Source organism: Castanea sativa, chromosome 11 (assembly GCF_040712315.1).
Source record: "Castanea sativa cultivar Marrone di Chiusa Pesio chromosome 11, ASM4071231v1".
Taxonomy (NCBI): domain Eukaryota; kingdom Viridiplantae; phylum Streptophyta; class Magnoliopsida; order Fagales; family Fagaceae; genus Castanea; species Castanea sativa.
This window is the reverse complement of record NC_134023.1, coordinates 38,454,584-38,479,721: the sequence shown is the minus strand read 5'-3', so window position 1 is coordinate 38,479,721 and position 25,138 is coordinate 38,454,584. Positions and strand designations below refer to the sequence as shown.

The window sequence follows — 25,138 nt, the reverse complement described above, 5'->3', positions numbered from 1 at the left end:
CTCTTGACTTGAACAACATGTTTCTTGAAGACTTAAACCATCCGAAATATACTAAATTACAAGTAAAGTACGTTTTGTCAAAGGATTAGCCAATTCTAAACGACATATGTTCTTAACATGATTCACATATGTCCTAACAATCTCCCCCTTTGGCAATTCGTGACAAAACCACAACAAACAAATGAAATATGAGAGAAGTCATAAATCACTCAACTCATACTCACTTGTTGAATACAATAAAATCTATTCTAACACAAACTCTTAAAAAACTTTTGCAAGAAGAGAGTTCATGGCAAGAAAGACTTTGACAATCTGTATTTCTGAAACACCTTAAACAAAACTCATCACAGTATCTTAGTATGAAATAGAAATAAGAGATTGCATACAAGCAATAAGAAACATGTGCATAAAGAGAGAAAAGAAACAACACATGAAGAAATAGATGAAACTATAATAACAACCTCAATATATATAACAATAAGAGTACAAGGTTTGCTATCACGTAAGAATAATGTATCTAAAATAGAAAGAAAATAAAAGATACAAAAAATTCTCACTACATCCCTTATAAACAAAAACACTCCCTCTAACAAAAATATCTCCTATACTAACTCTCCCCCGAAGTACATAACTACTTTCATACCCAAAACTACTTCCCCTTTCTGTTACGAATGACAAAGGGTAAGTCATTGAGAAGCAGTCATCTCATCGTCACCGGAAGAACTAGAAGCCTCATCCTCATCGGCATTACCATCAAAGTCACCACCATCGTCCTCGTCCTCAGAAGCCTTTGGAGAAGGAGAGGGAGACTTGACGAAGCCACCAAGGTGAGCTTGTCGTTGTGCAATACGACCGACACGGGTGTTCACCTAACATAACTCATCACTGAGAGTGTCAAGGTGAGCATCCATGCACTGAAGCTGCGCCATGACCGCCTCGAGGGTCACACCACCCGCAGAAGAAGAAGGGGCAGATGAAGATTGACCAAAAGAAGCTAGGCCTCGCTCCATCTAACAGTCATCACGTCAATGACACACATGACAGAGAAATAAGGAGAGAAATGAGAGAAAAATTCGCGCTAAGCTATATATAGATAACATGAAGCTTGATGGATCGAGAGGTGGCGAGAAGATATTGAGCACTAAATCTCGACAGACGAAGCTGTCAAGGTGCTATCGACAGCTATCCACAGCAAAGTAACCTCGATGGATCGAGAAGCTATCAAGCATCTATCGAGAAGATAGAAACTATCTCGATGGATCAAGAATCTATTGAGAAGCTATTGAGACAAATTCTCAAATCCTTTGATGGCTCAAGATTGCGTTAACTTCTATCGAGAAGGAAAGATCAAGAGGCTTGATAGATAGCTTACTTGTCAAGAGGTATCGAGAAGCTGTTGGGATGAGCAAAAACAATTTTTCAAAGAAGAGAAAAATTGCAAAATACTTGCATAAACTCCTCAATTCATATTTATTCCTTATGTTTCAATTCAATACTGTGATATTCGATATGTCTCTATATTTGGAATAATTGTTAATATTAAGAAAATTATTCTATTTTATAAAAACTTTGCTTTTATGATATGTGACTCAAAATAAGTGTTTTTAGAACTAATCAGATATATGTGTTAATTTAAACATAATTCAAAACTTACTTATGTTTAAAATTATGTTTATTAAGTTAATTATGTTAACTAGTACACATCTTTGGTGCGATGGTCACTCTACAAGTATAAGTGCTTGTGGGGTGTGAAACGCAATGGCTCAGTTCAAGTCTCCAAGAGGGAGTTTCACATACATATATACTTAGATTAGGTTAGAGTAGAATTTCTAACTTGTATCCAAAAAAAATTTTATTAATTCTGTTTTAGGTTCACTTATAATGTGTGCATCTCAAACTTTGTGGACATTCATCTAAGGCCGGTTCCTATTTGGAATCGGCCTAGGATCATCTTACATAACAACACTAATTTATCTCTCTCACTGTTTACCAATCAGAGTAGGAGGAAAGTTGATAGCTGCTTTTGGAAGTTCAAGTTCTTGTGGTCAATTTTTCTCTCTTGCGGTTGGCCAAATCATTGTTAAGGTAATTTTCACTATTTTACAACTACACATATTAATTTTTCTAGCTTTTTAAAGATAATTGAAAATAATTTTTAAACAAATTACTATAATATTTTGTAATGATTTTTGATATTTAGTGTGTGTTTGGCTCTAAATTAAAAAGCCAACTTATTTTACTATTCAGCTTATTTTTGCTACTATTCATGGGCCTCACTGCACTTTTTGGTACTATTCATGGATCCCACTATACTATTTCAACTAACTTTCAGCTTTATTTATAGTACTCTCAGCAAAATGTTTTCAGTTTAAGCAAAATAAGCAGATTCCAAACAGACTCTTAAAAGAATGTTGAGTTCTCTTTCAATAAATAATTACATTGCAATGTATTTTAAAATAGTTATTTGTGTCTAATTAAATATTATGTGTACAACATGTAATTTATACTAGTATATTAATTATGTTTACTAAATTAATTATGTTTACTAAATTTACTGAATTATGTTTAAATTAACACATATATCTGATCAGTTCTAAAAACACTTATTTTGAGTCACATATCACAAAAGCAAAGTTTATGCAAAATAGAATAATTTTCTTAATATTAACAATTATTCCAAATATAGAGGCATATCGAGTATCACAATATTAAATTGAAACATAAATCAAAGGATGCTTGACTCTCTTAAGCAATAAATAGGAATTGAGGAGTTTATGCAAGTATTTTACAATTCTTGAATAAATCTGAAAATTCAATTTGTTAAAAGAAACATTTTAAACACCATTGGAAGATAGGAATATGAATTTGAAATCACTTGGTTTTAGACAAATTTAAAGATCAAGAACCTTTTTAGAAAACTTACTTTGAAACTCAATTATTTTCAAAAAATAATTTAGTTTAAAAATCATCTTTTAAATGAGATTCGGACATTCAAAACGTTACTTACAATTTGAAGTTTTTCTTTAAAACATTATTTAAGAATCGAAGTTTCTCTTTCAATGATGTAAAATTTTTTTTGATAAACTTTAGAAACTGTATGCTTAAAAAACATAACTTTTGAAAACCTTTGACTTCTAGGAACCTAATGAACAAAATTTTGCATATTATGCACAATTACTTACAGCACTTAAATCACTCTAAAAGTCAAGCTGAAACACCCTCCAAATAGTCTCAAAACAATCTTAAATAGGATCTATAATCAACCATGGAAAATACTTAATATCCTCTACAAAAAAGAAATCTTATTGAATTATACAAACTGACTCACTAAGATTATACTTTACTGAACTCATAACACTTTTAACACTAAATTAAAGTTTCTCTAACCAATGATATTCTAACCAATAATATTCCCTTGCATTAATCGAAACTCATATTGCCATGAGGAAGGCATTAACCAAAATATCATTGACCTAGGATTTAATATAAAACCCCAAAGAAAACGTTAAACCATCCTAATATATATAACCAAAGAAAACATTAATTCATCCTAATATATATAATCAAAGAAACTTTAACCCAACCGAATGTATATAACCAAATAAAACGTTTAATTTTAAACAATCTACACACCATCAATGTTTCCATGAAAAAATTCTAACCCTTTAATTCTTTGTCCTTGACAGTGAGAAATCATACCTTGAATAATTTGGTTGCCTCTTTAATTGTATGTGTTCTAAACGCCAAGGGAAAAATACAACTCTTAGCTTCTTTAGTAATGAATCTCTTTATACGTAAACCCTAATTTATCTCTTCTTCTACCCTATATTTAATGCATTAGAGATGTAGGCTTAGCGGGGTAGTGAGCCACAATTACTAACAAAAAGTACATTGGCCCATCAATTAATTTTATATATATATATATATATATATATATATATATATATATATATATATATATATATATATAATACCTTCAAATAAAGTATGCAGGGTATTACACTCACTATTTGTTTTTGTTTTTGTTTTTTTTAGCATGAATACACTCACCTTACCTTCAACTTCAAATAATTTTGGAAAATGTTTTAGTTACAAATGATTTTACAACATTTTTACAAATTGCTAATGTGGTGAATGAGTATTAATAAGTGAAAAAATAATGTTAATGACGAGCTTAGATGAGAATCCAAAACAATTTATCACATCAATAATTTTTAAAAATGTTCTAAAATAATTTGTGACTGGAAGATTGAGCATTCTCCTTTTACTAAAACTAGTGTGTAAACTTTGTGCATATGCATGGGCACAATTAAAAAAATCACAATTACATGGGTCAAATTATATACTTTTCTTTAGAAGAGATTCAAATTATACATGGTATTAGCTTACACATTTCTTAAACCATACATTTTAAAAATATTTAATGGTTTCTTTTATGTGTATATATATATATATATATATATTGTAAGGTCATGTTTAGCTTGGAAAGCCCAAAAGTGAAAAGGACTTAGGCCCAAAGAGCCTAAAACAATAAATTTGTAGGGTGTGGGCTAGAAACTAAACTTCAAGGTGTTGAACGGTAATCACAGCAGGCTAAATGATATTTGAAAGCCTGAATAAATAGTTTAATGCAAAGAAAATTCTCCTCGACAAAGTTCGAGGATCGTAGTTCTTATATATTTTTCTTAGACTTAAACACAATTACAGTTCTTCAGTATACAGTTTCTTTTCTCTCAATTCTTTGATCCCCCCATGTAAAATGGGGTTTTTCTTCTTTATTTTCCCCTGTTTTACTTCATCTCAGCCCTCCACGTGTAAATCAAATTGCTAGTGTTAATCCTTATCCCATTAGCACATTCTTGAAGTCTTTGAGGATAGCTGTAAGGCTGTTTGTCTCTGCAAGTATCACCTTCACATTAATGCGGCTAGAGAGTTAGCTGCAGAGCATTCAACGCAGTGGTAGCAGCTTTCTCCTAGATATTTCCCAGCTTTTCTTTATCTTCTTCCCTTTTGATGCTTATCCTTACTAGTATGATCGTGTGGTGTGTTGTTCTTGATGAAAGGTCGGACCTTTGACCCCTACTCTGCTTAGCCGATGAGGTATTTCTCCTCGGATTACACTTCCAATCCTTTACGACCAAACTTCTTCCATAGCTTACTAATTTGTATGTCTTTGTTAATGTCCACCTGTCCTCAGACGAATTAATGTCTTCGGACACGGCCCACGACCCAATATACTTTTTTGGGTCTTTTACCCCTACAATAGCCCGTCGAAATTCCACTCTTTTGCTTTTCGGGAAAAAAGGGGGATTTCGATAATCCAGTAATTATTCTTCTCTGCTCTTACGTCATCTCGTTCTATACAGGTGTCTTTTTAATTGCCCAAAAGCATGCTCTTGATGCTTTAGCATCCAAGACGAGCTTGCATTTATTTCCTACAATGCCATGTTCCCCAAGTTCTACGGTATGATGGAGATCCTACGGTGGAAAATTTTATGGGGACTTGGGCGGGAATTGTCTGGTTTACTTTTTCCCTTCCTATATATGTTGCATGAAGCTTTCAATTGCTTTACTTTTTGCATCTTCAACTCTCAAGAACTAGTCCAATGAGCTCTTCTTCTTTTCCGTAAGTTACCCTTAGCCTCTCTTTCTTTAAATTTAGAACCTTTTCCTCCTCGGCCTTTCTAAATTTACTTCATCTTCCCAATACCTTCAATTTTCTTTCAAATGGGTAGATTTGCTCATCTAGTAGACACCCCTAAGGGTATAGAAAGCTTTAAAGCTCGCTATCATATTCCTCCTGGGGTTCCATTAGGTACTGCTACCAGGGAGAATGGCACACGTTGAGGCAAGAGGGAGAAGTGGTAATCCCTATGATTGCCTTTATAGAGGGAGGGATGAGAATCCCCATGGGTAGAGTGACTACGGACTACCTCATTTCCCATAGAGTCTCCCCTACCTAGTGCGCCCCTAACATGTTTAGGATTCTAGGTAGTGTAGATACCCTTAATGAAAGGATGAATGTGAACCTTACCAACCACGATGTTAACTGGATTTACAATCGTCACAAACTAATAGGTCAAGGGTACTACCTAAAAACTAGAGTCCCCGCGGTCAGACTTATATCGTGTCTCCCTCAGTCCAATAAGGTTATGGACAAAGATTTCTTAATCATCTCAGGAGAGTAGCATGATGGACTTCATTGCCCAACACGAGAAGGGACACTAGGTGGGGTGCTTAGATTTATGGTTATGAACTTAATAATACCCCCTCTCTTACTGACATTTCCTGCACTCACTTCTTCTGTTTTTGCTTGTAAATTTATTCTTATTTTACTTGTACTGTATTCTAACTGTGTTTTTACTTTTGGCACATTTGCAAATAAGTACTTTGCAATTCCAAACCTTAACCTTGTCAGCGAGCCTGATTTGACAGAAATACTCCAATCCGAGATCTTTGTCCACACTGACGAACAGCTAAGAGAGGCCCACCTCATCCTCGGCTACAACCCCATCTCATCTAGCTTCCAAGCATCCAAGTACGTGATAAAGGCAAAAGACCCTCGCTTACATCGAATTAACATTGCAGTATCGGGCTTCCTTGTTGGCCCTGCTCCAGAAGGTGTACTACAAGTGGATTTGCCCTCCCTACGTACCGCCGAGGAAGAAGCAACCCTTTCCCAACCAGCTCTCGAGGAAGTAGTAAAAGTAGTTGAAGTCTTAGACTCCGAGGACAACTTTGAGGTCTTTAATCAGCCTCAATCTCTAGAAGCTCTAGTTACTGACTTTAGCCACCTTCCTCCAACCAAAGTAAGCTGCATCTAGGAAGCCCCAAGTGTACCTGTCGCAGTAGTACTTCAACGCAAAACCAAGACAAGCCTTTTCCAACTCTTGGAGTTCAACGTAGGGGGCATTGTGCCCAAGGTGGCTGCCCCCTCCTACCCACACCTCCCAACCTAATCCTCAAGACAAGAAGAGAAAACGGGATCAAAAGGGCAAGGATGTAGTGGAGGAAGGAAGGGGCGTTCCTCCCAAACAAACTGAGCCCCAAAAAGGGGCTAAACTGGCCAGGATTGCCTAGACAAGGTCCTCAAGCGAAGGGTCCATCACGGAGAGGGGGTGTGATCGTCGCACCAAGATTCCGTCTTGGAACCCACCTCTGTTGTTGAATGGATCTCCTTTCCCTATAGATTCTTTTATCAGGGATTTTCAATAAGGAAAAGCCAGGTACATAGCAGACGCCCTAGAGCAGCCCCTGCTACTGACCGATGACATGGCCAACCTAAGGACCATGAAAAAACACGAAGTGTTTCTTACTCTAAACAGAGATCTTGTGATGGTAAGTGTTTCCCCACCCCCTTTTCTTTCTTTCATTTTTTTTTACTTAGTATTTGTATTACTTTCTCTCATCACCTCATTGTTGTTGTTTTTTTTTAAAGGTTGTTCAAGCTGCGCATATGGCCGAGGAGCTGGTGAATAACTCCCACAAGCAAATGAAGGAAGAGGAGGGTCAGGGCATAGCTGCTGTGGAGTCCTTCACACTAGCTGAGAATAGGATCCAAGAGTTAAACACCAAGCTGACCGAGGTTGGTAGGGAGAGGAAAAGCGTCGAGGCCACTCTACAAGGGACTAAGAGGCAGGTAGAGAATCAACGCAAACAACTCTGTCAGACCGAGGATGAGCTTGCTACAGCTAAGAATCATATAGGGGTCTTAAAGAAAAAATTGGAGGAAGCTGAGAATGCTGTTGAAAAGGCCAAGCAAGAGGGTTATGACATCGGGGTGGCAGAAACTGAAAAGACCCTTAGGGCTGAGGTTTCTGGGGTTTGTAGAACCTACTGCCTCCAAGTATGGAATGAGGCTCTTAACCAAGCTGGAGTGGAGGCCTCTTTCGCCCTAAGGGGAGCAGATAATGTCTATTACCCTCCAGCCATCCGAGCATTAGGCCCTTCAAGCTCCAAATAACGCCCCAAAGATCCAAACCTCAGCCAGGAGATACCTACCAAGGCCCTTCCCTCTCCCAATAGTCCTCCTAAAGGGGTAGAGCAAGCTGGTGCAGTTGAAAAAAAAAAAAAAAAAAAAAGCTAAAGAAGTAGCCCTTTAAACCACCAAGCCTCCAACTGCACCCAATGATTCCTCTAAGGAGAAAGTGGTTTCCCAAAGCTGAGAAATTGTTTTGGCAACTCTCCCCATTCCTGGCAAGGAGGATTCTAAGGGTAAAAGTCCAGCTTCTTTAGTAGCAGCACCTGCCAAATCTACTAAGGCTACAACGAAAGACAACCCCCTCTTGAGATTAAGTAGCTCTTAGACTGGATTTGATAGGTTTTTTTTTTTTTATGTGTACTTTTCTTCATATTCAGTTTGTTGTTTATATTCCTGAAGATGTACTTGCCTTGCCTTTTTCAAGGCTTAACTTAATGAAAAATATTTATTAGTTCTTTTTTTTTTTTTTTTGTCCTCAACTTTGACGTTATCTTACAACTAAGCATAGTGTAATTATTTTAAGTGCAACTTATAACCCTTTCTAACTAAAATACATCTTTGTCGTTAACTGTGATAAATGCTAATTCAGCTATTACAGTTGATGCAATTGATAATGTTATAAGTCGACTTTCTAAACAATTAACACTTGGTAGCTTGTAATCTAATTTAAAATTTTACTTTGGGTGCCTGAGATGTATGGCTCAAAAGCCTACGTGTGACCTAAGATTTAATCCTTAGCTCCAAATAAACAATAAATGTTGGCCAATCCAAAGCACATAGTCTAAGGGGTATGGATTAGTGGATTTAAGTTTGTTGCCTAAGAGCACTTCATGGATATACTTGCAAATGCTTTAAGTGATGCTCAGAGGCATCTCATCAATTAGATTACTATGACACGAGTCTTCATTATCCATGGTAGATAGGTCAAGCACTAACTTACCTGAGGCATATGGTCTGAGGAACCAGTTATGACTGAGGTCCCGTTCAACACTTAAATAAATGTTAAGTAGTGTTAATTTACCTAAGGCATGTGGTTCGAGGAACCAAGCAAGACCGAGGTTCTGTTTAACACCTAGATAGATAGAAAAGTATTAATTTATCCAAGGTATATAGTTCGAGGAACCAGGAATGACCAAGGTTCCATTCAACACTTAGATAGATAGAAAAGTATTAATTTACCCAAGGTATGTGGTCTGAAGAACCAGGCATGACCAAGGTTCCATTTAACACTTAGATAGATAGAAAAGTATTAATTTACCCAAGGTATGTGGTCCGAGGAACCAAGTATGACCAAAATTCTGTTTAACACTTAGATAGATAGAAAAGTATTAATTTACCCAAGGTATGTGGCCCGAGGAACCAGGCATGACCAAGGTTCTGTTTAACACTTAGATAGATAGAGAAGTATTAATTTACCCAAGATATGTGGTCCAAGGAGCCAGGCATGACCAATGTTCTGTTTAACACTTGGACAAATAATATATACAACAGATAATGTTATAAACAAAAATGTGGTAGAGTTGCCTTTCATTAATACTTTTGTAGGTTATTTACATTCCAAGGGCGTGGTACAACATTTTCATCTAGATTTTCTAGGAAGTGAGCACCTATACCAGCTACCAAGGTGATACGGTATGACCCCTCCCAATTGGGTCCTAGTTTTACCCATGCTGGGTTTTTTACAGTATCCACAACTTTCCTAAGTACCAAGTCTCCAGGTGCTAATGGTCTTAGCCTCACACTCATGTCATACCCCTGTTTGAGCTTCTATTGATAATATGCCAACTGAACCATGGCAATTACTCTAAGCTCCTCAATCAAATCCAGGCTCTTTTCTAATAGGTTATCATTGTTGTCTAGAGTGAACAAGCTTTTCCTCAGATTCGAAAATCTAGTTTCTAAAGGGATCATAGCCTCAAACCCATAAGTCATTGAAAATTGTGTCTTCCCCGTTTACCGACAAAGAGTAGTCTGATATGTCCAAAGGACATGTGGTAATTCTTCTACCCACTTACCTTTTTCATCATCCAACCTCTTCATAAGCCCATTCACTATAACGTTATTAACAGCCTCGACTTGCCCATTCCATTGTGGATAGGTTGGAATTGAATATCTGTTCCTAATACCCAAATCACAGTAGTACCTTTTGAAAGCTTTACTATCAAACTAAAGTCCATTGTCCGAGATGAGGGTGTGAGGAATCCTAAATCGAGTAACAATATTTTTCCACACAAACCTCTTTGCATCCACATCCCTAATGTTAGCTAATGGCTTAGCTTCAAGTAAAGTAATCAGTTTCGACCAGAAGCCATCTCCTGTTCCCTACTGCCTTAGGGAATGACCCTACAATATCCAAGCCCCACTGAGAAAAAGGCCATGGGCTAGACAGAGGATTAAGGACACCCCTTAGCTGATGAATATTTGGAGCAAATCTCTAACATTGTTCACATTTCTTCACGTATTCTTGTGCCTCCCTTTGCATATTTGGCCACCGATACCCCTAAGTGAGGGCCATATAGGACAGTGACCTGCCCTCTGTATGACTTCCACAAATTCCTTCATGTAACTCCTCCAAGAGTGGCTCCACTGCTTCAGGATGGACACATAACAAGTATGACCTATAAAAAGAACGTCTGTACAACTTTTGATCCTCAAACAACCAAAAACAAGGAGGTTTCCTTTGCATTTTATCTGCCCCTCCCTTTTCTTCAGGCAAAGTACCTTCCTTGAGGAACAGAACTATGGAATCCATCCAACTAGGCCTTACCCTAATCTGGTGAGTCTGGATCTTCTCCTTCTCCGCCTCAACAGGCTTATATAAATTTTCAACCAAGATAACCCGGGGTAAACCTTGTTCTGAGGAAGTTGCTAAAGTGGCAAGAGAGTCAGCATGTGTATTTCTGCTCCTTGGGATTTGCTACAAAGTGAAAGATTCAAAACCTAATTACAAGTGCCTAGCTTGGTTTAAATACTCTTGCATTCTCAAATCTCTAGCTTCCAACTCTCCTTTTACTTGGTCTACCACCAACCTTGAATCCGAAAATACATCTACTGCCTTTCCTCTCAATTTTTGGACCATAATCATCCCTACCAACAAAGCTTTATATTTGGCCTCATTGTTTGTGGCCGAGAAACCTAACCTTAAGGACTTTTCAATAGTAATCTTTTCTGGGGACACTCTTTGGTTAGCTGCACCATTAACGTACAATTTCCAAGGTAAGGGTCCTTGTAGAGAGATTGACTCGACTGGTTTTCCTCCCAAGTTCTGCTTCTCGCCCTCCATTACTGTTGGAGACTCAGTAAATTCTGCCACCAAATCTGCAAGAACCTGGCCCTTAATAGAGGTCCGAAGCATATACTTGATATCAAAAGCTCCTAAAATGGTTCCCCTTGGGACACATGACTCCCACTTCTAGAATGACTCCTACTTGTATGAGTGATGTGTACACTAACTTCACAGTCTCTCCTCCGCTCAAGATTAAGGAAATGATCTTGATGTTGAGACCCCACAGATTCTTCACGATTCGGCCCTAAACCCACCACGGTTACATGATGAACTCAAGAATATTCAATTTCCCATAGATGGCACCAATTGTAAGGACACGTTTAGCTTGGAAAGCCCAAAAGTGAAAAGGACTTAGGCCCAAAGAGCCTAAAATAATGAATTTGTAGAGTGTGGGCTAGAAACTGAACTCCAAGGTGTTGGACAGTAATCACAGTAGGCTAAATGATATTTGAAAGCCTGAATAAATAGTTTAATGCAAAGAAAATCCTCCTTGGCAAAGTCCAAGGATGGTAGTTCTTATATATTTGTCTTAGACTTAAACACAATTACAGTTCTTCAGTATACAATTTCTTTTCTCTCGATTCTCCAATCCCCCCATGTAATGGGGTTTTTCTTCTTTATATTCCCCTATTTTACTTCATCTCAGCCCTCCACATGTAGATCAAATTGCTGGTGTTAATCTATATTCCATCAGCACCTTCCTAAAGTCTTTGTGGGTAGTTGTAAGGCTGCGTGTCTCTGCTTAGGTATCACCTCCACATTAATGTGGTCAGAGCATTCAATGCGGTGGTAGCAGCTTTCTCCTAGATATTTCCCAGCTTTCCTTTATCTTATTCCCTTTTGATGCTTATCCTTACCAGTATGATCGTCTGGTGTGTTGTTCTTGATGAAAGGTCAGACCTTTGACCCCTACTCTGCTTAGCCGAGGAGGTATTTCTCTTCGAATTACACTCCCAATCCTTTATGACTAGACTTCTTCCATATCTTACTAATTTGTACGTCCTCGTTAATGTCTACCTGTCCTTGGACAAATTAATAATGTCCTCAGATATGATCCACGACCCAATATCCTTTTATAGGCCTTGTACCCCTACACACACACACACACACACACACACACACACACACACACACACATATGATTTAGAATTTAATTGAATTTAGACTCTTGGGTTTTTGCACCCTATAATTCACTTGTCAGAAAATTTAAAAAATTAGATTGATAGGTGGTGAAAAATTGGACTCCAATTGAAATTCAATTTAGAATCTAATTGGATTTGGACTCTTTGATTTTTATACTCAATAATTCACTTGGCATAAAAGTAAAAATTGGATAGGACATGTGGAGCAAAATTGAGAATCCAATTGAGAATTTGATTAGGTTTTCTCTAAGCTTTGGTTTTTAATATATATATATATATATATATATATATATATATATATATATATATTGCATTTATCTAAACTAGTATGTAACTCCATGCAAATGCATGGATGCCTTTAAAATTTTTTTAAAAAAATTATTATTATAAAAATATAAATAAATAGTCAAATTATATTTTTTTTAACATGTAACATGTGCATTCATGCATACATATAGATACATTTAAAATTAAACATAATTTTTATCATAAAATATAGATAATTAGTCAAATTATTTTTTTAAAGTAAATATAATTAGTCACATATAAAAATTCTTATCTAAATTTAATACTACTTGTGATCATATTTTTTCTAATTTTTTATAAGATTGAACGTGTAGTGATTTTTATTTTATTTATTTTTTGAGAAACTTGTGGTGATTTTTATTGAGTATATGTAATTTTTTTTTAAAATTATATTTCATTAATATTAGATTCTTAGTATTTTGAAATCACTAACTCACTTGACACAAAAATTAAAAAACTTAAGAAGACATACGACACTTGCTTAAGTGGATAATTATAGTGTAGTCCTCACATAAATTTAGACATGTGCGAAATTGGATTATAATTTCAAATTCTAATTCAACTTTCTCTAAGTTTTACCTATTAATATATATATATATATATATATATATATATATATATATATATAGATGACTTATAGATTTTAATTTTTTTTTTAGTTCTATGATTATGTTTTTTATGGTTTATTATATTGAACTCCTCGTTTTCTACACTAAATTAACTAATTTGGCACAAAAATTTTAAAAATTAGATTAGATGAGACGCGTGGCGCAAAACTAAACTTTAATTGAAATTCAATTTTTACACTAAATTAACTCACTTGGCACAAAATTCTAAAATTTAAATTAAATGAGACACGTAGTGCAAAATTAGACTCTAATTGAATTTCAATTTGAAATTTAATTGGATTTCTTCTCATAGACGTATTAATTAACTGTCATGTTTTAATGAGATAAAATGCATTTATTTCCATATATTGATTATTGATAGATAATTCATTAATTAGTGATATAAAATGAATTTATGTGGCTATTTTTATAAAATTTGTATAACAAACAATTTATTGGAATACTTATTACAAAAAAATATTTATAATATAACATTATTCCTCGGGTTTAGTTGCCTTGAGAAAAATCAATACAAAAATCATCAAAAGGAAAAAGCAAATTAAATAACACATGCAATTAATAAAATAAAAAATAATAATTTTGCGCTTAAATCAATCAAAAATTTAATAATTGTGAATCCATTAAAATAAATTTACATTTCCTAACTCATTATAATGACATGTAATATATATGAAACTAACACTGTAGTAGCCTAAATTTGTGCCATGTAATTAAGAAAGTATTAATAAGGTAATGAATTTCTTTTTTATGTATAAATTATTTAAAGGTGGTGCATTAATTATTCATTTAAATGATTTTTAATCAATTTTATTTTTTCAAGATTTATATGGTAAGTAATTTATTCAAAATATAAAATTCTTGCCCAAATTAAATTGCTTTAAAAACAATTAAAGCAAAAGTCCAGTAAAAGATAAAAGAAAATTTAATAACACTTAATTAAGAATATAAAAATGTAGTTGTCCACTTAAGTTAGTTGAAATATTTGAATATTTGCCAATTCAATCAACCAATAAATTCATACTCTTAATTATGTTAATTTTCACAATTTGCATTTCCTCTCTCTTTTGAATATGTAATATGATTGTAGTTGATTCCTCAAATACTATAACACTTAATAATTATTATACATGGTGGGTTTCAGTTAGTTCAATTAATAAACTCTATTGTTGTTTGATAAGAAGTTTGGGATTCAAAGCCCACCTATGCAAACAAAACAAAAAAAAACCCACTAATTAACTAATGAATGTTTTATCCTAATGATAAAAGAAATCATCATGAAGTGGACACAATAAATTTAAATTCTACCGCACTCGTATATAAAAAAATAACAAGTATTATACATGGACTAGAAATAATTTCTTACAAAATATTAAATGCACTGCGCATTGTGCGGGATATCTAGTACTTCATAAATCCATTTGAAACATGGCTATATATGACATTTTTTGGGTAAATCTTTTTTATTTTTATTTTTATGGGATTGAAGTGATAGCCTAGTGGTATTTTCCTTTGCGGTATCCTATGTATATATATAGTTCGGACCCGATCTTCGTCTCAACCATTATCTACCTATCTCAAAATAAAAATAAAAGTTGTTTTTTTTTTTTTTTCTGATAAATCATATCAATTAAGCAATAAGCAATAGCTCAAGAGAAATATTTGAAATTCATGGAGCCAAAGAGGTTTGTCACTTGCATGGATTATCTTATGTTTAACAAGACTGCGATTTATGACATTAACCTTAATTATTATTGATAATTATTTGGGTTATTCACAAATTAACATTGCTATTGAAAATTTCATCCTCGAAATTTGCTTCCTTCGCAGGTGTTCACCTTGGTTGGATTGAAGCTCTCGAAGAGCTTTTCTACTTGAACTTATTTTTAGTCATGAGGATTTATGATCGCAGTGTGTGCACCTGTTGCAATGGTTGCTCAAGCAGGAGGGTTGGCATGCCCTTCCAAAAAAGGTTACAAAGTTAGTTTTATTCCTTTTAACTTTTATCAATTAGCCTGAACAATTGTTGTAACTATTTATTTATTTTTTTTTAAATATAGTTCCAGACTAGCAAAAAGTTCCAATTAGAACTAAGTTGTAGCTTAGCCTTAGCATATGACATTCTTTGAAGATGTTAAGAAAATTGCTACCAAAGTTGGTCATTAACATTGCTTTTCTTGACTAAATGAAATTCTCTAGGAATTTAAAGTTTTCATGGAGGCAATATGTGCCTTATGTGGGTATGCTTTCCTTTAATAAATTATTGAGCAAACACAAATAGTAACAGTTGCAGCTGGTATAGAAATTGATTATGGTGGAGAAGGGTATATTACTTATGTTGTGTTTGGATGATAGGATTTGGGCATATGGATTTGAATTTGGGTGATTAAAATTCAAATACCTTGTTTTGATAGTTTACAAAGAGTAAGTGATTTGGATCTGACAAATCCCCTAAGGATTTTAAACCTTAAAATCCTTGAATATGAAATAACTTCTTAATCCAAAGAATTTTAGAAATTCATATGACATACTTAAATATTTTTAGATTTAAAATTAAGGCATTTCAAGTCCAAATTCAAGTATTCAAATGTAACCTTAGTGTATTTGGTCATAGACAATGTAAATTGAAAACTTTGAGGAGGTTGAAAAATACTTATAAATGAATCATCACGATTCTATCACCCTTTCCTTCTCTTCATAACGATGGATGTGATTTAACAAAAATATATTCCTATTAGACTCTATTGCATAATGGAACTACGATTTAGAGAAATTATTTGTGCGGAGAAATATTTGGTGGTTTCTATACCTGAATTTTACCATTAAGAGTGCTTGTGGTTATTATTTATTCAAAAGTCAATACCATGTAACAGCTTAAGAATTATTCACATTGTTGTAGCATACCATAAGATTTAGAAGTTACTCGAAAGAATGCATTTCATATTGATTTGGTGCTTTGAAAACGTTTTGTGGTATTTTTCTCTCCCTATATATGTTGATGAATTGTTAAGTTTGGTTCTCTTTCAAAAGCCGTAAAAAAGATAATTGTGCACTTAAATTAATTAGCCTAAATAACTAAATAATCATGAACTCACACGTGAAGTACATTCATGTTCTCAATTAAGTTATTCTTAATATTTTAGTTTATTTTGCCCCCTTTCTTTTAACTACAAATATAATTGAAGTTGATTTTCTAATTTTATACCACAAAATAAATATTGAGTCTATTTGGTTAGACAATTTGGGAGCCTAAAATGCATTTTAAAAACTCAAAACGATGTTTTGCAATAGCAACTACTCTTATCTTTTTTACAAATGCTATTTTAAACCTAAAATGCCGTTTTGCAACAGCTTATACAAATACATCCGTTACATATTTTCTAAAAAAGCAATTATTATATATGAGTCATGAAGAAAACTTTCAAATCATTTCAAAATGAACTTATTCCCGAGATCATCTAGTATCACTAAAATATATTAAACATCAAATTCCATTAAAAAATTGTCACCATTTTCCACAAAAATATTTACTTATTTGTTAGATGGAACTTCATTCAAGATTTAAGTGATAGTTTAACGATAATGATATTTTTTGTGATGCTTTATGTCTTATTATATTTTTTGTGGTGCTTTATGTCTGTGATTTGAATTCCACCTCTATTTCTCCTGACTTAATAAAAATAAAAATAAATAAAAAAGCAAAGAAAAGGAATAGAGGGAGTTTCTTTCCCGGAAGTCCTGCTTAATCCCCTACCAAAGATGACCTCATGTGTGGTGGAATTTTCTGTCTTCTGTTTGTTTTCATGATTACAACGGTTACTGATATTTTTTTATTCAGTATCTAAAGTGGGGTTTAAGTAATTAATATGATGTTCAAACACTTGTCTTAACACAGCTCAACAATTTGCCATTGCTACTCAATCCTACCAAACATGACCTCTAGCCTTTATAAAGTAGTATAGAATTCAGTAATTTTCATAAATACAACGGTTTCGGGGATTTTCCTCTTATTTATTTATTTATTTATTTTATAAAATATATAAATTCTACTCTAACTTAATTTAAGTGTATATGTGTGTGAAACTCTCTTCTGAAATTTGAATCCCGGTCCTTGCCTCCACACCCCACAAGCACTTTATATTTGTGGAGAGACCATTGCGGTAAGGATGCCCGATGGTGGGATTTTCCTTGTTATTATCTAACCTTAGTGGGGTTTGGTTTATCTCCAATACTTTTTTAACTGAAGATCTTTTTTTGTTTTAAATATATAATAGTATGTGGTAGTGAGTTAATCTCTACCTTTTATTTAGTTAGTGGGTGATGTAGCAATTTCTCATTAAAACAAATGGGGATCTTAGTTAAAAAAGTATTAGAGGTAAGCCAAATCCATTTTAGTAGGTTTACACAATTAATATGATGTATTAAGACTTCAAATGACATTTGTCTTATAGCAGTTCAACAGTTAAATACTTACTTACTGTGGCATCGTTATCGTTCATGGTTTTACATGCCTTTGTTTCCTTTTTTTTGGGTCGCATTTATGGTTAACTCTAATTTCAAAATTTTCTATTCAATTACAGAATTTCCACTCAAGTGTTTACTTGAATTTATAATCAATTAATTAGTTCTAATCTTAGAGCATGCTATTTTATCGAGTCTCATTCTCAGGTCTCTAGTTTCAGTGCTATATTCAAATTTGGTTAGTAATTCAGTGCACTAAATAACTAGACAATGTTCTCTCACTATATATGTGTATTGTATACATATAATTTTTCTTATAGATGAACAAAGTTATCAAATAATAATTGCTCATTTCCTTCTGCATGCAATGGCTTCATCCTCTGATAATCCAACACAAAATGAAGAGCATACGAGAAAGGGTGGAGAAAATGGTGGCTATGGAGAAGATGACTTTGCTTCAAGCTTGGATCTACTCCAAGGAAAATTTCGCAAATGTAATCTTGATCCTTTGTTGTTTGGTCCACACCCAAGTCAATTAGGTGACCCTGCTTATTTTCCAATGAATTGGAAAAATATTTCTGACAATGAGGTAATTATTTTCCTTATTTTCCTTAATATTTCAATTTCCCATTTTGAACATATATTTTCCTTATTTTCAATCTTGTTCATCTTAGTTTAATAATTTATTGATAATATAGAAATAAAAGTCACAATATGGAAAATTATTCAATACTTCAAAAATATATATATATTTTCATTTTACCTAAAAGATCCATTAGCTCTATCCTTTGGGCTCTTGTTGACGCTGATGGATCGGTTCACCCTAGTTCTCCTTTTGCTTATAGATGGTTTTCAATAAAATTATTCTTAATTACCAAAAATAAATAAAATTAATGAGATCTATTATTATGTGAGATGATAGAGCTTTGATTCCGGAATATCGAATATTTGCTTGTTACAATATTTATTGATATTATTTAACTACATGTTCATTGTTTTTCTCTTGATTAATGGAGATGATAATTTTGCTGCTGTTTATTTTTTATTTTTAAGGATGGAAAGGGGTTCCGTATGAATGAAACAAAGAAGAGATGCCTTGAGGAAATGAGTGAATATGATGTGGGTGTATATTTAGATTTGGAGCTTAGATTGTCACCACCAGGGCTGAGTTTAGAAGGCAAGTCATCAAAAGAATCAAACAATTCCCCATTGTCATCTCAAGATATGAGGTTAGCTTTGGATTTGAAACTAGATGATATTCTTCACAAGAGCCTAGCTGATGAAGTACCATCATTGTGTGTGATGGGATGCACTTGTTGCTTGATGTATGTCATGGTGCCTGAAACCAATCCCAAATGCCCCAAATGCAAGAACACTTTGATGGATTTCTTTCGAGATAACCCAGCTAAGAGATCAAGGAAGATCTAATTTGCATCCTTAAGGAACAACAATTTCAGTCTCTTTTAGACTTCTTGCAGTTTCCAGTTATGTTCTTTTTTATGTTTATTGTCGTTTTCATAATCATTGCTTGCTTTGGTTAGCAGTACCTTGTTTCTTCTTTTGGGTGTCTTTGCCTTAGAAGATAGACAATTCAGTTATTATCATTTTGTTTTACTTATGTTAAAACTTATGTGCAACAAAATGTTTTTCTGCGATATCAATTGTTACAGTTGTTCTGTTTCAAGCTATCGGAAACCTTTTAGATTCAATTGATAGCTTTGACAAATTCCATGATAACAATACCCGATAGATTAATAGTAGTTAAATGATTGCATTAATTATTTCTATTACGTTGAGCTTTTTGGTAGAATAAGTGGTCTTAAGCAGCAATTAAAATCTCCAGCCTATCTTGATTCTTGAATTTAAAAGTTAAAATTTTCATTTAATGAACCTCATTTATTATTAGAAGTCTAAACCTAAATTTTGGGTAAAAAAATGTTCTAGAATAATAAGTAAGTGATTAAAGAGTATAAATAAATAACAAATCTAATTGATATAATAGCCTTTTATATTTTGATATTGGAATTAAATAGTACTCCCTTCATCCCAATTTGTTTGTCCTCTATTCCATTTTGGGATGTCCCAAAATGTTGTTTTGTTTCTAAAAAAAAAATTAATTTACTAATATTCCTATTATACTCCTACTTTATTTTCAAAACTATTTAAAAAGAAAACTAACAAATATTTTAAAAAATCAATCTAATTAGGACACCTTTTTAGTTATCTCATTAAGAATAATTTTTTTTTTTATAAAAAAAACTGATAAATTTATTTAATGGTAGTTTTGTAAATTTATACATTTTTATAAGGCAGATAAGATAATAAATGATGTTCCCTTAAAAAATTTAACTTTTCAAACAAGACAAACATACGAAAGGAGTAACATTTAAGACATCTTCTTTGAGACAAAACTTCATTGAATGAAAAGATTGATTTAATTGTTATGGTTCTCAACTTCTCATCCCATAATATGACCCCAATGGAAAAATATTTGCAAACTGGCTAGATAGTTACTTTTCCTAACTTGATCATGAATCCTAATGAGTTTGGCTTGCATTCATTACTCAAATGTATTGAATGCGACACAGACAAGACATGTGTCCTAAATAGATATATGTCAGGTTTTGTATCCCATTTCTTGCATTGGAGTATTGGACATAAACCTAGCCAATCTTAATATCATTTTTGTTCTTCAACTCTACATTTAAATTCTCTCCTATATCAGTGTATAATCACTTCCTATGACTTCTTTTCAAATTTGAAAACCATTGCTATGTTCTTGCCTTCTCTTTGGTTGGAATTATTTATCTATTTTTGGATTATGCTAGAAGATTGATATATCAAAATAGTTTTTTATTTTGGTAGTAATCCTTTTGACATCTTAGATCAATAATTTTAAAGATGGAGAGATAACGAAGAGGATCTGAATCATATGTTAAGAGTACATAGATGAAGTAGTGTAGCGTATTAGAAGTATTGTGTAATCATAGAATACTTATTAAGTTTAATATATATATATATATATATATATATATATATATATATATATAAAAGATATAAGATTTCTACAACACTATTTATGGTCTATGTTACTGAATGTAGAGTCATTAAGAATCAGGAAATTCATTAAATGAGTCTAGCTAAAATGAGAATGTTAATGTTAAAGTGAAAATACATGGAAAGATATTCGAAATAAGTCAATTGGCTTAAAGATAAGAGTTGCACTATTGATGAAAAGATAAGTGAGAATCGCTTGAGATGGTTTAGTCATGTTTAGAGGAGATCAATTAATGCTCCGGAGAGAAAAAGTGAGCTTATTAAAGTTGAGGAACGGAAAAAGGTAGATAAAGACTAGAAACAATATTAGTAGTAGTACAAAAAGACATGTCAACTAATAGAGACTATAAATTCAGATAGACTAGAATGAAAGAAATGAATACATGTGGTCAGACTATTCTTTTGAAGATCTATAAGTGACTCCAAAAAAACTTGTAATTGCAACTACTTATGTTGCAGCAAGTGCCAAAACCTTCATATTTCTTCCTTTTCTAATCCCATAAACCACCACTATGTATGCATTGCATACTCAAAGTTATCCCATGTTGAAACTTTAAATTCATTGTGCATAGGTAGATGATTATGAGTGTCTAAATTACCACATAAAGGATAAGTCTAAAAGGAAAAAGATCTCACCAGTATTTAAGACAAAGTCCTAAGCAAGTACATAAGAGAGACACCCTAGATCCACTTTAGATTCCCTCCTTTATGTTGCTTCCCTTCTTCGATTTTCTTTTTGATTCAGTTTTGAGAGGCTGAGAATGAGTAGGAGGCTCGCAATCACATCCATAGTCACCTACCAAACAAGAACTTTAGAATGAGATCTTAATTTTAAAAAATAGAGAGAGAAAGTGAAAGTAGATTTTAGAGAAGAGGAGAAAGTGGGAGAAAGCATTCCATTGAATTATGTCTTTCGAAAGAATTGAAAAGGCTTTATCCCTATGTTTGGATGGAGGGAGATGGATGGAGACGGTGTTCTTATTGAGAGAGAGAGAGAGAGAGAGAGAGAGAGAGAGAGAGAGAGAGAGAGAGAGTGATGATGATGATGATAAAGTAATCATTGGTTTTGGTTGAATAGAAGTCATTGGATTTTTGAAGACGAGTAACCGTCGACCATAATAAATTATTAGCTAAGCAAGAAGAATAAGAACTAGCGTTTGTTACAACAAACGTCATTTTGAATTAAAAAGTCATGGTGTGAAAGAAAATTAATGCAATTTCAAGTCATGTTGTAAGACACATTCTTTTCATATGAATAATGGATTTCACTATGAATTTAATTAGTAGGATATTCTCAAAAAAACACAAAAAAAAAAACACAAAAAGAAGAAGAAGAAGAAGTAGGATTTCTAGTATTATATGAGAAGAGAGGGTATCACATTGTCATACTCATGTAGTACTAAGTAATTACTCTTTTAATGTACCCCACCCGTTAAAAGCAATCAGTGCAACAACCTTAGCACTTAATGGCACCTGCAATAAAGATTTAGTTATTTATTTCTACTTGACATTAAGCATTATGAAATTAAGGAAGTTAATAAATGACAACAGCTGGAGACCTATAGTTAGTAAATTTAAATGCTACATTTATTCCACAATTAAATGTATTGGCATATGTCAAAGTGTATATCATCAATCCCTTAAAATTTTAAAGGATGGAGCAAAACACATACTCTCCATTTGAATTAGATTCATTTTATAGTTTAAATTAAATTTTACAAATCTAAAGGCACACAAAAACTACAGACTACTACATCATTTAAAATAAAAGACATGACAATTTATACACACTTAGATTTAGATCCATTAAAATAAACTTTAAAACATGAAATGGAAAAAATAGAGAGGGCTTGAAATGAAGTGGATCTTGTTTCGTTTGGTGCCAAGTCGTTTTAAACCCTAGATCACTGTACTTCTTTGGTCCATTTAATATCCAAGGATTTCTAAATTCTTCTTCGAGATCAAGCTCTATCAAGCTCTCAATCAAATGTTAAATCTTCTCTAGATTTTGAAATTTTAAGGGGGTTTCCCCACTGTTCTAGAATAACTACTCAAGCCCTTGAATTGCCATCAGATCAAGAGGGCTTTTGCTTTATTGCCATCAAATCAGTAGAAATTAATAATTTTCTTTTTTCCTTTGTAACCTTGTGTTATCTCACTCAACTTGAATATGATTAACAATTTCTCCCTGGTATATAATCGTTTGCAATGATCTACAAAATATATGTGAAAATGAAAAGAGAATCAATTTTTATTTTATAATTATTTGATCATTCTAGGCATGTTTGTTTGTTTGTTTGTTTTTCAAATACAAATTCCTTAAACCAGTTCGGCACTAAACATGGCCAGTGATAGATTTTTGTCCAGTGATAGATTTTTGTTTCAATAATGGATGGTCCAACTAGAGTTTGCTAAGAAAATATAACATCAAAAACCAGGTTCCTGATAAATCAATTATCAATTTATCAACTTACTTTCTTGTTTGTGATATAACCTCCTTGAAGCAAATTATAATCTATAAATTCCATTATGTTTTCAAAGTTCAACTGCTCTGTTTCTTCTTGTGTTTCTCGTAGCCATTCTCTGCCCACATCTCTCAAATATATCTGTCCAATCAAACAACCCTGCCTCTCTCAATTTCTTTGCCACCTCCAAAAGCATAGCATGACCTTCCTCATTTGAATAATACTGTAAAAACTTATTGTAATCAAATCCAGGCACCTCAAGTCCTCTCTACATACTTGGTGGCTTCTAAATAGTTTCAAAATTCACTAGTGAGTCAGTTCCATTCCTCACTCTCTTCCTTAAATGCCATTGTAGACTCACACCTCCTTGAAATGTTTAGTATATTTTAAATGACGTGGCATACTTTAGGCCATAGATTGATTTTTATTAGATCTCAGCCATTAAGGATCCAAATCTGTTGCTTCATTTCCCCTTCTCAACTTCAAAAGCCCCTTCATCAACCCATGGTACACACTTATATCCAGTTTCTCAATCCCTTCCACAGCCCTATAAGCCTCTCTAACTCTCCTTCTCTCCAAAAGCTCATAAACTTGCAACACAAATGTCAGATTATCGGCCTGAATCAACTCTCTGGCGCATTTCTTCAAACACCATGTATGCTTGCACAATCTTACCCCTATGTACATCCACTCAACCACAAGTCTATAAGTTGAAACACCCATATCATCTAATCCTCATCATCTGAAATAACTTCAGTATCTCATCAAACCTATTTTTCTTGAAAAGGGTTTCCATCCTGCATCAATATCTAGCTGGAACCCTTCATCCACCATCAAATTCCAAACCTTTGAAGCCTCAACTAAATCACCTACATCACAAAATTCTTTGTCAAACGCTTATAAGTAACCCCATTTGGTTTTATCCATTCTTTCAACTTGTAAAACGCAAACTTAGCCTCCTCAACAAGCCTATTACCCACACAAATACACAATTTCTCAACCACATTATTCAAATTCTCCAAGCTATACTCATACCCAAATGAATTCAGAGTGGAAAAACTCCAAGCACCTTTTCACCTCCCTCGCCGCTGCCAAAGTCTTCAGCGCAATCCTACAAGTCTTATCATTGACGAGACGCCGCCATCCCATCTCGTGAAGAAGTTAACAAAAAAACTCAATATTTCTTGACTTACCAATCACATCGAGCAGCTTGTTGAAGGAGACAGAGGTTTGAATGAAACGTGAATGTGGTGGGTTGGTTTCTGTGTACTGAAAGAACTCGTTGGTGCAGACTTGGAGGAAGAACTCGTTGGGTGTGAGTGGAAAGAGTGGAGCTTGGAATGGAGTTTTGGTTCTGGTTTCTGGTAGGGAATTGTGCAGACTTGGAGGGGGTGATCTGGGTGACTGGGTGGAGTGTTGAAATGGTGGCAATGGGGTTGGAGGGTTGTGGTGTGTGAGTTGGGTTGGTTGGTGCTTAATGGACAAAGATGGTGGTGGTGAGAGTCTGATGGAGGAGGTTTATGATGGGTTCAGTGGGTTCTATTTATTTCACTATCATTGAGATTTGAGAGAGAGAGAGGGAAAAGAATTCTGCAGGGAATTTTTTTTTTTTTTGGGTATATGATCAATGATGGGTTGGTTGGTACTGATAAGAGATGGGCGGGGTGATTAGGAAGCTCACATCAATGTGGGCTGAGGAGTAAAAAAAAGAAGCCTAGGTCAGTTTGGGCTTGGTTCATTTGTGACTTAGGACCTTTGATTAGTCCATGACAAGAGAAACAAACCATCACCACCATTGGGTTATAGAGGCTTGG

General features: G+C 33.8%; 1 pseudogene; it reads right to left on the bottom strand.

The window, feature by feature from the left end:
- Positions 1-21,431: 21,431 nt before the first annotated feature.
- LOC142616467 (putative pentatricopeptide repeat-containing protein At1g26500) lies at positions 21,432-25,120 on the bottom strand (annotated as a pseudogene).
- Positions 25,121-25,138: the final 18 nt, after the last annotated feature.